Source organism: Grus americana, unplaced genomic scaffold (genome assembly GCF_028858705.1).
Source record: "Grus americana isolate bGruAme1 unplaced genomic scaffold, bGruAme1.mat scaffold_69, whole genome shotgun sequence".
Lineage (NCBI taxonomy): Eukaryota > Metazoa > Chordata > Aves > Gruiformes > Gruidae > Grus > Grus americana.
Genome location: NW_026561907.1, coordinates 221,927 through 235,397, shown reverse-complemented (window position 1 = coordinate 235,397; position 13,471 = coordinate 221,927).

Genomic DNA, 13,471 nt, shown 5'->3' with positions numbered 1-13,471 from the left:
CCCTGACGAGAGAGGGAGTATTACACGGCTGTTTCCCCTGTGTGGGGAGAATGGGACCAGATAGGAATCCCATGCGGTGCAGGGGCTTGCCAACACAATTTCTGTCACATTTTTAAGCTGTGACCTAATTTTTGGAGGTGAAACCAACTTTTTAAAGCTGGCTTCCTAAGGAAGCAGATTGCGGGGGTGGGGGGGGGGGGGGGGTGTTGTTGTTCATGTCTGCTTCTGTGTGTAGAGAAGCCACACAGGTTTTTCAGAGAGTCAGGGTGCTAATAGTGTGTGCTCCAAAGTTACTGCCCACTGTGGAAATGGTACAGTAGAGCCCTTAGATATGTTTCAGCTATGAGAGCTACAGTCATGAAACGCATCTTTTGGAAAATTTGTTTCATCAACATGGATGCCATTGGAACTAGCTGCTCGTACCAGAGAGCCTCTGTAGGATTCACCTGCAGTGAATAAGCTAGGTGAACCTCCAAAATGTAGCTGCTTGGTTTTGTTTGGGGGTTTTTGTTCGTTTATTTGCTTGGTAATAGGCCTAGAGCTTTATGAACATGTAGAAACGCATGCAGTCATCTATGTGGCAGCAATTAGAAATCGTTTCACACGGGATGGTGACCATACACCTCTGTCGCATCCTGCCTTTTCTGCTTGCAGCAGCTGAAAGCTCCCAGCGTGGTCTCTTCCATGGGGTGCAGACCTTCAGGAGCAAACTGCTCCAGCGTGGGTCCCCCACGGGGTCACAAGTCCTGCCAGCAAACCTGCTCTGGCATAGGCTCCTCTGTTTCCACAGGTCCTGCCAGGAACTTGCTCCAGCATGGGCTTCCCACGGGCCACAGCCTCCTTTGGGTGCCTCCACCTGCTCCAGCGTGGGGTCTTCCACGGGCTGCAGGTGGAATCTCTACACCCCCTCATCCTTCCTCCATGGGCTGCAGGGGGACAGCCTGCTTCACCATGGTCTTCACCACGGGCTGCAGGGGGATCTCTGCTCCGGTGCCTGCAGCACCTCCTGCCCCTCCTTCTGCACTGACCTTGGTGCCTGAAAAGTTTCTTAAGTCTTCTCACTCCTCTCTCCGGCTGCAAAAGCTCTCTGTTTTTTTCCGTCTTAACTATGTTATCACAGAGGCGCTGATTGGCTTGGCCTTGGCCAGCGGCAGGTCCGTCTTGGAGCCGGCTGGCATTGGCTCTATCAGACACAGGGGAAGCTTCTAGCAGCTTCTCACAGAACCCACCCCTGTAGACCCCCACCGCTACCAAAACCTTGCCATGCAAACCCAACACAGGACCCTTGGAATATCTCTATCCTTTTCTATTTGGATTTGCACCTCCTCCATAAAGCAAACACCATTTCTGGCTGTGTTAGACTGTCAGGCAGGCTATACTTACATCAGGCAGAATATAGTCATGAAAAAAAGAAAGGAGGTTCATGATTAATGCAGAAACATTGCTTCCCCACCACAGGATGAGCCATGTCCTAAAGGCTCTCCTTCAAGCAAAGCTGCTGCTGACAAGAAAATCATTGACCTTCCTTACACTACAGAGGAAGGCTTCTGAAAGACAGCTTTTATTAATGGTATCTGCACGTGCATGTCTGCGTGCCTCTCTGTGCAGATGTATAGAGACAGCTTTTTTCACAGCAGAATGTTGTGCAGCGGGTAGCAGCTCCCATGCTTGCTGAGCTCACCTCGGCGTTAGCAATGAGCGGTGTTAAATTATATCCTCACCGCTACCGTCAGCAGTTGGCTCTTCCCGAGGAGGACCCACACCTTGGCTGCTGATACCTGGCTGGCTGTGTGAGGGCTCCTGCTCTGCTCTGCTCCCTCCCGTGCTGTCACTGAAATTCGGGAATGAAAGAAAACTCCTTAACACCAATTTAGCATTAAGAAGCAGGCATTTCCTTTATTGCAGCGCTGGGTGTCAGGAGGATAGTTCCTCTAATCAGGCACTCCTAACGTTGGTTCTCTTGTCATATTTATACACAAATGTTACAAAGATTACAAAGTGGTACGCTCCCCGTTACAATAATTGGTTCATATTTCTTCGCCAGGTATGCAAACTAGAACGCATGCTCAGTTCCTTTCTCCGCCTCTATCTTTTGAGTAGGTGGGATAATTTGGGTAGGGGGCTTATGAGTCGGTGGTCGTGGGGACCCTGGCCCAAATTACCTTTCCCCTAGTCTCTCAATATTTCGGTGTTGGTAATTGTTTGCTATATGCCTCACCAAGATAAGGATGTTGCCGGAGGCAATTAATGTCCTCCCTTTCTGCAACGTATGTACGTAAGGACCTTGAAGTGTCTTGTAGCTCCTCCTTTTTCTCATGATGTGTAGCAGGTGCTCATTCTAAGAATCGTTAGCCTTCTACCTTAAGTAATAATGAAGAGTTTCTTATCACCTATAATACAAGTAGGCCTTCATTACAGGACTTTCTTCTTGGCTACGTTTTCTTATTATGTATAATATAAGCAGGCCTTCGTTACAGGCCTTTCTTTTTGGCTGCAATGCTGACACAATCACGGGCAAGTAAATACAGGTAAATTGAGGCCGTTTCCTTTCTGAGGCTCTTAGGCCAACATTTTACTGCACCCCTAGAGATTTTAACTCACATCATCCCCCTCCATCCCATACCCCTTTGGAAACATTTAAATATGGTGGGGTTTTTTTCTGATATAAGCCATGCCAAAGCTTAGTTCCTTTAGGAAGACAAACTGGTAGTGGAAACATTGACAACTATCCGGGCAAATACTGTATTGCCTAAAAACCTTTATTTAGATTGCTCCATTGCAGGGGGAGTTGGTTGGTTGTTGGATTTTTTTTTTATTTTCTTTTTGGATGGTGCTAAAGATGCCATAAAATTAGCTACAGTATTATTCCGGTGATTTGTACACTTCATATTCATGTGCCTTCAAAATTAAAGGCAACCATGATAAAATGAAGCAAATAAAGAGTCTTGAGGAGGACCTAACCCCTTTCCTCCATGCTCCCAGCAGCCACCGAAGCCAGCGGGGGGTCCCAGAAGGGCAGGAGCTGCAGGGCTCGGGCTGAGCGGCACAGAGGATCCTTAGGAAGGCTTTGTTGCTCTGCCACGGGGATATTAGTGTTTCTGGCTAGCTGACAGCATGTGCAGCGAGTGTAAACATCTGGCTCCAGCAAAGAGATGCAGACGAGGGAGGGCAAGTTATGCACGAGAGAAACAGGGTCCTTGCGATAGCGCCCAGCTGGGCAAGGGCTGTCTCAAGGGCTGTCTCCAGCAGATGTGAGCAGAACCGGGTGCGAGGGCCCGCAGCACCCTCAGGGAGAAGCAGGCACGGGCAGAGGGAGATGCAGCCATCGGTGGGAGGATGGTGGTTTTGCAGTGGAGCAGGGCGCTTGCCCCAGTGCCTCTGCAGCCTCTTGGCTGGCTCATCCCAGGGCCTTGGGAGGTGGTGAGAAAGGCTTGAAAATGCACCACTGGGGGCACCTTAGGGGTCTGAGGAAAGAGCCCAGCAGCAGTATTGAAGATATTTGCAGTACCACTTTGGATCGTGGTGTGGTTTGCATCCAAACAGCAGCCATTTTGCAGGGGACCGCGGGGAAAAAGTGGGTAAAGAGCACCCAGGCCTCTGCTGTCCAGCTCTTTCTGAGCAGACCAGCTGTTCACGCTAGTTCAGGCTTAATTCGTGCTCTGGGTTCATTGCCACAATCTTTCAAAACTCCGGTCTAACCCCGTATGTCGGCACCGGGATTGAACTTCTTGACTCTCTGACTGACGAGTCAGCCGAATCTTCCTCTGCCCTGTGGCGAGCAAAGCCGCGCCCAGGCTCCCGGCTTGGCAGCTGGCACAGGGCGGAGGAGGGAAGAACGGGGAGAGGAGATCGTCCTCGGACTCGAAGGGGTTTAAACCCCCCTGCGGGCCGGGGATGTGTGTGTCTGTGGGAGGGGAGCACGCAGCAGTCCACTTCGAAGTTACCCCCGGCTCTCCCTCCACCCTGGCTCCCCCACCTTGCTCGGAGCCCGCCGGCCCCGGCAGGCGATGCCCCCCGGCCGCGGGGACAGTGCCGGCCGCTCGCCCGCCGCCGCCGCCGCCAGACAACAGGGAGGCAAGCAGGGCAGTCGCTGCCGCCGGGCCCGGCTCGGCCCGCCCGCCCCCGCCGGCCAGGAGCCGCCCTTGCCCCGGGGAGGCGCGGGGCGGCGAGAGCGCTGGCGGTGCCCCGTCCTCGCCGGGAGAGCACCTGGCCGGTTCCCCGGGGGCAAGCGCGGGCGTGTGGGGAGCACGCCTGACGGCGCCGCTCCGCCTCGCCCCCTCAGCCCGCGCCCGCGCCGCCCTCCCGCTTGCCGCCTTCGCTCACGACCGCGCCGCCATCTTGCGTCTCACAAACTACTGCACTTCTTCTGGGGCGGGGGGTGAGCCGGGAACTCCCGCCGCCGCCGCCCGCAGCGCCCACTCGCATCCTCCCGGCGCCTCGCTGCCCCGGGGCGGGTGCGCGGGGAGGCCGGGCAGCGGCGGCCGGTGCCTCAGCCTCCCTGGCAGGGAGCGGGGGCCGAGCCGCTCCGCCGCCCCGCCCGTCAGGCGGCGGACACCAGCCAGAGGGCGGCCCGGCCCCGCCGAGGCAGCGGGTGGCTGCCCCGGCTCCGCAGCGCCTCAGCCCGGGGGCCAGTCGAAGCTGTATATATATACACACACACACACACACGTACATATGTAAAAAAAAAAGAAACACTTCTTTTCCCCAAAACCTTGATTGCCTTTTTATTATATTTAATAAAAAAGCCTACAAAAAGTGCGTGACCTGCAGTCAGGCTGATGCAGAGCCACCTACTGGGAGCAGCAATGAAAACAACTTTCTGGATCCCACCGAAATGGGCAGGATTTCTTGCGATAAAGAAGGATTTATTAGCAGCACCTCCCAGCTTCCCAAGCTGCTAGCAAATTCCTCACGGTTTAATTTGGAATAGAAAATACGGCCATCTACAACATTCTTACTTGGGATTATATGATCTAAAAAGAAACGTGCATTTTCGGACAGAAGTAAACCTAACAGCACGTTCAAACCAGGCCACCTCTATTAACAATGAATTTTGCTTATTTTACTAGTTTATATACAGTTCATGAAGCCTATGAGATTAAAAAGAAAAAAAAGATACCCGTGCACATGTTTCTTCCGGTGATGTGGCGGTAACAAACAAAGCAGGTAGGTCTAGCGTATAAACTGGAAACTTTTCCAGGGCATGTATTACCGCAGGTGCCAAATGAGAAGCTTGCCCACATCCTGGCTCTCCAACTAGTAAGAACCGTGGCCTGCAAGATGTTGGCTGGTAATAAGCATTTCTAGAACAATTAGAAGATAGTAAGTTTCAAAATGAAGTGATGACTAGGCACACAGATGTTAAAGGTTTTTTCCTAACCTCGTTTTTTTGGTAAATACTCTCCATGTTCCAGTAAATAATAAGCTGGTCTGTGATCAGGAAGACTATCAAAGCTCATTTTCTTACAACCTTGTACCATAGCTCCCCAAAGAAATCCTGCCAATCCCCAGCATCTCTGCTATTCGTTTGGCTGGCTTAAGTAATGGCTCTTAAATCACACACGGGGACTTGTCCAGCTAAATACACACACGACAACTGGTCAGTAACCTGATATGGAGGAGAAATACAACTCGCTCTCGCTCTCTCTCTCAACACACACCAATCGGGATCTGTACACCCCAATTTTCAGTAGGTCTTGAGTTTAAGTAACTACGCGATCTCTACATCTGTCAAGTTCAGCTGAAATTTGGCCGTAGTTACTGGAGATAGCGGGAAGGAAGGAGCAGAACAACGTTTCTAGGAAAAAATTAAGGTGGGCGCTGAAACACAGCTGTATCTGAAGTATGCAATTGGATTAGTTAAATTACAGCAGTACGCTACATACGTACAAGATTGTATTCAGTCATTCTAATTGTTTCATCGTTGAATTGTGTATTAATTTCCTAGTAATCTTGCTTTCCTAGCATGAAACACATTTGTGAAGAGCGTTTGTTTTTTCCAGCACAATACCACTGTACCTTTACTGGCTGAAGTCAAAGGTCTTAGAGACCTAACCAAACTCAGCTGGTCACATTTTCTGGACAGCATAGCGATAGAAACGGAGAAAAATAACTGACCCAACAGTGATGACAACAATCTTATTTTTTCAACTGTTGGCTTATACAACTTCCACATTAAAATGTCAAAAGCTTAATATCAACATTTACCTGCTAAAATTGAGGAATTTTTCCTTTTCTCTACTGGGCATTTGATGAGTTGGCTTATCTTCAAAGATTGATGGCGATTCCTCATCACTGTCAACTGCATAATTTCTTAAAACATGATTTACACTGTCTGAAAGACAAGAGAGGTTTGTTAACTTTCCTGAATACTCCGTATCTCACTCTCGCATTAACACAGCTTCAAATCAGTGCTGGAAATCCCTTTTCTTCTACTTCTTCATTTGAGGGCACACACCGAATGCTATTTTCTGAAGAGTTCGTCCTACCACAGACCTAAGGAGACTGCACAAGTCTCTACAAAGCTGTCCTAAGTGCTTGGGAGGTGGTTTGGTTTTTTTCTCCTTAGAAGAAAGATGATTAGGAACAACTTTGGTGGTTCCGAGACACCTGAAAAACCCAACAAGGCCACTTCTTTCTGGGGCAGGTTCCCGCACTGGAAGCGAGGGAATTAAGCGAGTGCGATGGCCACAAACTTCCATTTGTGTAGGACTAGTGAGTCAGAATATACAGACCAACACACCTGCTAAGTAAGGCTCCTCACAGATCACCGAATGAGTAGATAATGGAAGGCAGACAACAGAGAAGGGATGCAATTACCAATCCCCTAGCCTCTCTGCTTTTGTTTTGTTGGTGGATTTCTGCCTCTGTTTTACCAATGCTAACCTATCTGCTGGCTCTACTGGGAGTCATCCTGGTAGGACAGTCTCCAGAGATTAGCATAACTAACTATTAACAGATTTCCATTAATCAAGAGTGGAGTGAGTTTATCAATTTCTTTGCTCTCACCAACTGAGTAAACCTGATCAGGGCTGATGCAGTCAGGGGTGTGAGCTCACGTATGCTAAGCCAAGTCCCAAAGTACACACTACTAAACCATTCTCATCTCCTGTACAAGTGTACAGTGTGATCCACAAACATTTAAGTTAAGAGACTATGGCTAAAAAAAAATCACGATAGCTAAAACAGTATTTAGCTTAAACCGCTTATGCTTGCATTGTGGTCCTGACATTCTTCAGACAGGAATTAGAAGCATTCATGTAAAAATACCTTTTTCCCCTCTATTTAAATATTTTGAAAGAGGTGCCTCATACTTTAAACCTCAGATCCATCTCTACAAATGATAAATATGATGTTAGCTACTGTCAGAAACAGGGTGCTGTAGTAGAGAACGCATAGTTCTCTACGGCCTATTGTGAGTCATTCACAGCTCCCATCCAGCACTTCAGTTTAGAATCCGGACTAAAACCTATCCACCATGTTCCTGAAATAAAAGCATGCACATGCATATTCTGAAATTCTGCTGTCATTATGGCCAAGAGGTTTGTGTATGTTGATTGCACAAATGAGAATTTTTTGCTTTGACAGAATTTTAAAGTAGTGAATGTTATTGTTATACCTGGCTGTCGGTCCTTCTGTAGTGCAAACTCTGCGTGGGGAAATACTCTCTGCAAGGCTTGTAAAATTCTTGCTAATGTGTTTTCAAGCAGTGGTTTTGAAACAGATGATAGCGCTCGCCCAGGTGAAGCCACAGCCCTCTGTGAAGCTGGAACAGTCTTCTGCATAGCCATGACAAAATCCTTTGCTGTTATTTTGATAGAAGCAACATCTAACTGCAGTTTCTCGCTACTTTTGTATAGCTGAGGATAGCGGCGGCGCAAAGCACAGAGGGCAGCTTCAGCACATAAGGATTTAATATCAGCACCACAGCACCCTAACAAAGAAAACAAGAATCAAAGGTTACATCAGTCTCAGGCAACACAGAAGTCAAGGCCAAGGTTCCCCAAGCGCAACACTGAAAGACTTTGTATGCGGCCAAAAATTAACAGTTTAAGAGAGAATGTAAAGAGTTACTGCACTGCAGAGAAGTTTTGTTACGTGGCTCGCAGCCTGATATCCTGCGCTTCTTAAGCAGCCCCCTAATCAAAACTTTGCTCCCAGGGAAGATGCCCAAAACCCATTCAACGTTCTGAGAGACAGAAAGAAAATTAAAAGAAAAGAAGCATCTAACTTTCTTTGCTCCCACGGCGTGCCAGCCGCCTCACTCTGCAGCAAGGTGCAAGAGCTCGAGTACTGCCTGCTACAAGCTCAGATTCCTTCGGACTCAGTCCCATGCAGTAACTCACTGTATTTTCAAACTTACCAACGCATTTTTCAGCTAGCTCTTCAAGAAACATGTCCGATGGCTTTGGGGTCCAATCTCGTGTGTGAATCTTGAAAATCTCTTTTCTAGCCTGGAAATAAAATGGTCGCATTTTAGTTTGTCCAAAGTTTTCTCTTCAAAATCCCCAAACCAACACAAAACCCCCCACACCCTCACATTAATACAAATACTTGGTTTATCTGCTAAACTTTTAAGTATTTTACAGTTCGATTAACACGCTCTCTGCTTTTGCAGAGTAATTGCTACAATTACTACAAAGACGAACAATAATTATGACTCAAACTACTGTCACTGATCCAGAAAATGTCAAACGTTGCCTATCTTCATCTCCGATCTTAGCAAGATCTTTTATTTAAGTATTCCCTGGTACACAGTTTAATTACGGCAGATTTCTAGAATTCTTCCACAGTAGGGAATCATATAGTGTATGTGTTTCACGGCACCTCCTCTCCTGTTCCTGAAAGGAGATAAAAACTGGAGACAAATGTTTCTGTTAAAGATGCTGTTTAGTGCACTTTTACTAGCCTTCAACCATAGCCAAATTAAAACACACAAGACCAGGGTTCCACACTATCTTCCTCCCCATATTTTTTGGTTGCTATACACCTACTTTTTCATTGCTTAGCTATCGCCATTGAACTAGAAGCTTCCCAAGCCCCACACCTGTCCAGCGTACCTCGCATCTTTGTCCAATAAGAAGTTACCAGTAAGAATGTCAGCTCCCAAAATACTTCCCTCCCAGGATACGCAGCCTGGGAACCATCCAGCACAGGTACATCCACTATCCATTCGTAAACCAAGAACTGAGAGCAAGGCCACTTCAGGATGAAAGTGTCTAAGTGGATTAAGTCAGTCAGCAAACATGGACAGATTTGGGAATGGAAAAAAATTCAATCGCTCCAGCACCAGCCTTGAGAAAAGTTTTTGTTTGCAAAAAGGAATTCTTGTGCGCACACCATTTCTTTCATTTTCAAGATGAGATAGCAGTAATTTACAGCTAATCGGGGCATTCATTCTTTCTTACATGTTTCAGTGACTAGCAGCATCCCATTTTCTTGGCTGGTCACAGTGAAACCAAAGCTAATTACAGAACTAACTACTTGTGGAAATCCTCTTAATGGTATATATTCAGTACCGGATCTGCCCTCCACAGTCTCTCTTTTGCCCAAGTTGTCCAACACTGGGTTTGACTTTAACTGCTCTGTAATCCTGCATTGTTACGTGGTTTTGTTATAAAGAGGGACTTTGTCACATGAGCATTAAGGTTGTGTTTAAGTTCTGACCTCTTTATCTGGCAAGCTGAAGAGGAACTCTCGATCAAAGCGGCCGGGTCTTCGTAAAGCAGGATCTATAGAATCCAGCCTGTTGGTGGCTCCAATGACCACAATCTCTCCTCTGCTGTCTAAGCCATCCATAAGGGCCAGAAGAGTTGACACAATAGAGCTAACAGAAAAAATATGATCTTCATTCACTGGTTTAGTAAATTTTGTTACATTCTACGCAATCTTCTGCAATGACCACTCAAAAAGGACAAGCTTTTCTTGATGAGACGCCAATTAGCGAAAGACTTAATTTAGGACATAACAAAACCAGTAAGCTAACACAGGCCTTGTGCTGATATCAAGCTGAGTGAATTGGTTTCAGTTATTGTTTGAAAATCATCTGAATTTTAGTAGCATTGAATTACTAGTTTTCAGGATAAATTAATGTATCACATAAAGTTAAACAGGGTGTGGTGGCCTTTTCACAAAGATCAAGCAGCTTCTATGTAGATACCAAAAATGTACTACCTATGAATTTGGTCTCACTTTGGAGCCTCACTCCTCCCTTCCCGATGCCTCGGCCCCCTCTCCCGCCCGAGCAGCACAGGGGGACAGGGAATGGGGCTGTGGGCGGCCCACAGCGCCTTGTCTCTGCCACCCCTTCCTCCTCATGCCGTTCCCCTGCTCCCGCCTGGGGCCCACGGGCCGCAGCTCTGCACACAGAACCTGCTGCTGCCTGGGCTCCTCTCCAGGGGCCGCAGCTCCTGCCAGGAGCCTACTCCAGCCTGGGCACCTCTCCAGGGGATGCAGCTTCCTGGTGGAGCTGTCGATGGCTGCCTGATGGTGACAGCATTGGTGGCAGGATCCTCTTCTAGGCATCCATTTCACAGAGTCACAGGCTACTTGAGGCTGGCTGGGAGGTCAGCTGGAAAGTGTAGTCACCTGGTCCCACCCCCCCGCTCAAGCAGTACCACCTGCAGCCAGTTGTCCATGACCATGTCCAGAGGGCTGTGGAACATCTCCAAGGACGGAGGCTCCACCAGCTCCCTGGGCAGCCCGTGCCGGTGCTCGTCACCCGCACAGCACCCTTTGCACTTCCCCTTGCTGAACTGCAGGAGGCCCCTGTCAGAGCCTCTCTCCAGCATGACCAGGTCCCTGGGGATGACGGCACGACCCCCCTGGCCTAAGCGCCACTCCTCCCAGTCTGGTGTCATTGGCCAGCTTGCTGAGGGTGCCCTCTGCCCTGTCCCCCAGACCATTAATTAAGGAAGATGTTAACAAGATCGGACCCAGTATTGACCCCTGGGAGACGCTGCTAGTTACCGGCCTCGCAATAGACTTGGCGCCCCTGAGCAGCACCCTCTGGGCCCAGCCGTTCAGCTTCTTTCAGGCCCCCTTGCTGTCGGCTCATCCAGCCCCTTTCTGTTCAAGTGCCTTGAACTCCACCTTGAAAACCAAGAGATGGCAGCATGGACATGTGCAAGCACACTGCTTTCAAAATCCCGTCACATAAACCTCCCACACTGGGTATTGCCACCAATTGTCCCAAAACCTCCAGAGAAGAAAACACCCCATGAATTACGTATGCAAGGCCAACAAGTGTTTTTAATTTGGGCTTTGGCAAGGCGATCCCAACAGCTGAGCAGGGATTAAAGGTCTTCCTCGAGGGACCCGTGGGCAGGCGGGCCAGGCGGCAGAGCTGTCCGAGTCTCTGGAAGGTCTCTCCGAGCTCTTCGTGGCCAGAGGCAGCACTGGGAGGAGGGACAGGCTGGGCCGCTGGTGCCCTTTGTGCAGCTTGGTCCCTGCTGGCGGCAGTTCTGGTGCTTCCTGACTTCCTCCTCCTTTTTCTTCTCCCGCTCCTCTTCTCTGGCACAGCAGAAGAAAGATGCTGTGCTCCTTCTTCCCCCAGGATCACAGTGTGCCCCCATCACCACAGCAGTGCCCTGAGTGTGTGTCTGACACGCATCTCCAGGGCGCTGAAACCCTCCTCCTCCCTGCTGAGGGCTCATCCTGCGTGGTGTCCACAAACCGGCTGCGGAGCGCATAGCCCCGTCTCAGGGATCCGCTCCGCTCTCTCTTCCTCAGCACGGTCTTCTGCTGAGCAGCCCTGGGTGCGGGAGCCAACTGGGATCTGGCGCTGGAGGGCCTGGGAGCTGTGGCATCCCTGGGAGTGCAGTCATGGCTTGGAGGACTAGGTCTCCTCCTCCTCCTCCTCCCTGCTGAGGGCTCATAGTTCGTGGTGTCCGCGAACCAGCTTTGGAGTTCATCGCCCCGCAGCGGGGATCTGCTCCGCTCCCTCTGCATGGGAACGGATTGCTCCCAAGCAGCCTTGGGTGTGGGAGCCTGCCTGGAGCTGGCACTGGAGTGCCCTGAAGCTGCGCCAACCTTTGGGGCCTGGCAACAATGTGGAGGACTTGTTCTCCTCCTCCTGGCAGCTGAGCAGTCATAGTCTGTGGTGTCCACAGGCCAGCTGCGGAGATCATTGCCCCACTGTGGGGATCTGCTCCGGGCCCTCTCCCTGGCACCGTTCCTCTCACAGCGGGAGGAAGGGCCGAATCCGTGCTTCTCTTCCTTGCTGTCTTCTTGCACGGGGGGCAGCACAGGGTCAAGTGGTTGACAGCGCACTTGGCACACAGCTTTTCTTCTGGACACCAGCCTTCTACAGCCGCAGAAGAAGCGATTCAAGCAGAAGCCCACGAAGGAGACAATGCTGAGCCTGCCTGGCCAGGTGGGGCATGGCCAGCCTGCAGAGGCCTCCCGTGCACCTGCCACGGTGAGCTGGCTGGTGCTGGCTGTTGCGGAGGAGCTGCTGTGCTCTGGAGAGTCCTCCGTGCCCACCGCCACGTCCTGCAAAGAGAGCTGTGAAAAGGTCCTGCCCTTTCCTCCTGACAAGACCAGAACAGTGGGGAACCCCCGGAAGCTGTGGGAGGGGACAGCTAAGGGCCTCCCAAAGGCTCTCCTGGCGGGCTGCAAAGGCAGAAGGGCCAAAGGCGGACAGCTAGGATGGGTCTAGGTGGGAGGCTTTGGGAGGGAGCAGCCTTGCGGCTGTGAAGATCGCTGCAGCGTGGGAGGGAACAGAGAGCAATGCCAAGATGCCAGAAAGAAATCCACTGTCCATCTGGTGCCCTGACCCACCTCCCCAGAGTTACCTTAGTCAAACGGGGCGGATCCTGTGGTCTCACAGGACCCACCTGCTTGCTGCCAGCCGCCCACTGCTTGAAGAAGGAAGGGGCATATGATGGCACCTGTGCGGAAGAAGCCCTTTCTCCACTTTTCAAATCAGAGCGCCTGGAGAGAAAAAGAGTGATTTCCGTTTAGGGCTGCTCCTCAGCCTCCTCTAGGGTTCAGGCATTTTCTTGGAGCGGACTCTACGACAGAGGGAAGACGTAACCAAGACTACCAATGGGAAACTGGATTGGGCTCTTCCCAACACGTCTGCCCCTGTCGGAGCAAGAGCTCGTCTTTATACCCCCTACGGCCTCCATTTCATCGAATCCTAGATTTACAGAATGCTTTGCGTTGGAAGGGACCTTCAAGAGCGTCTGGTTCCAAGTCCCCTGCCATGGGCAGGGACACCTTCCACTAGATCTGGTTGCTCAACGCCCCATCCAACCCAGCCTTGAACACTTCCAGGGATGGGGCATTCACAACTTCTCTGGGCAACCTCTTCCAGGGTCTCACCACGCCCACCATTAAGAATTTCTTCCCCGTATCTAATAGAAATCAAGCTCGTTCAGTTTAAACCCATTACCCCTCATCTTATTACTACACTCCCTGAGATAAAGTCCCTCCCCATCTTTCCTGTAGGCCCCCTTAAAGTCCTCCT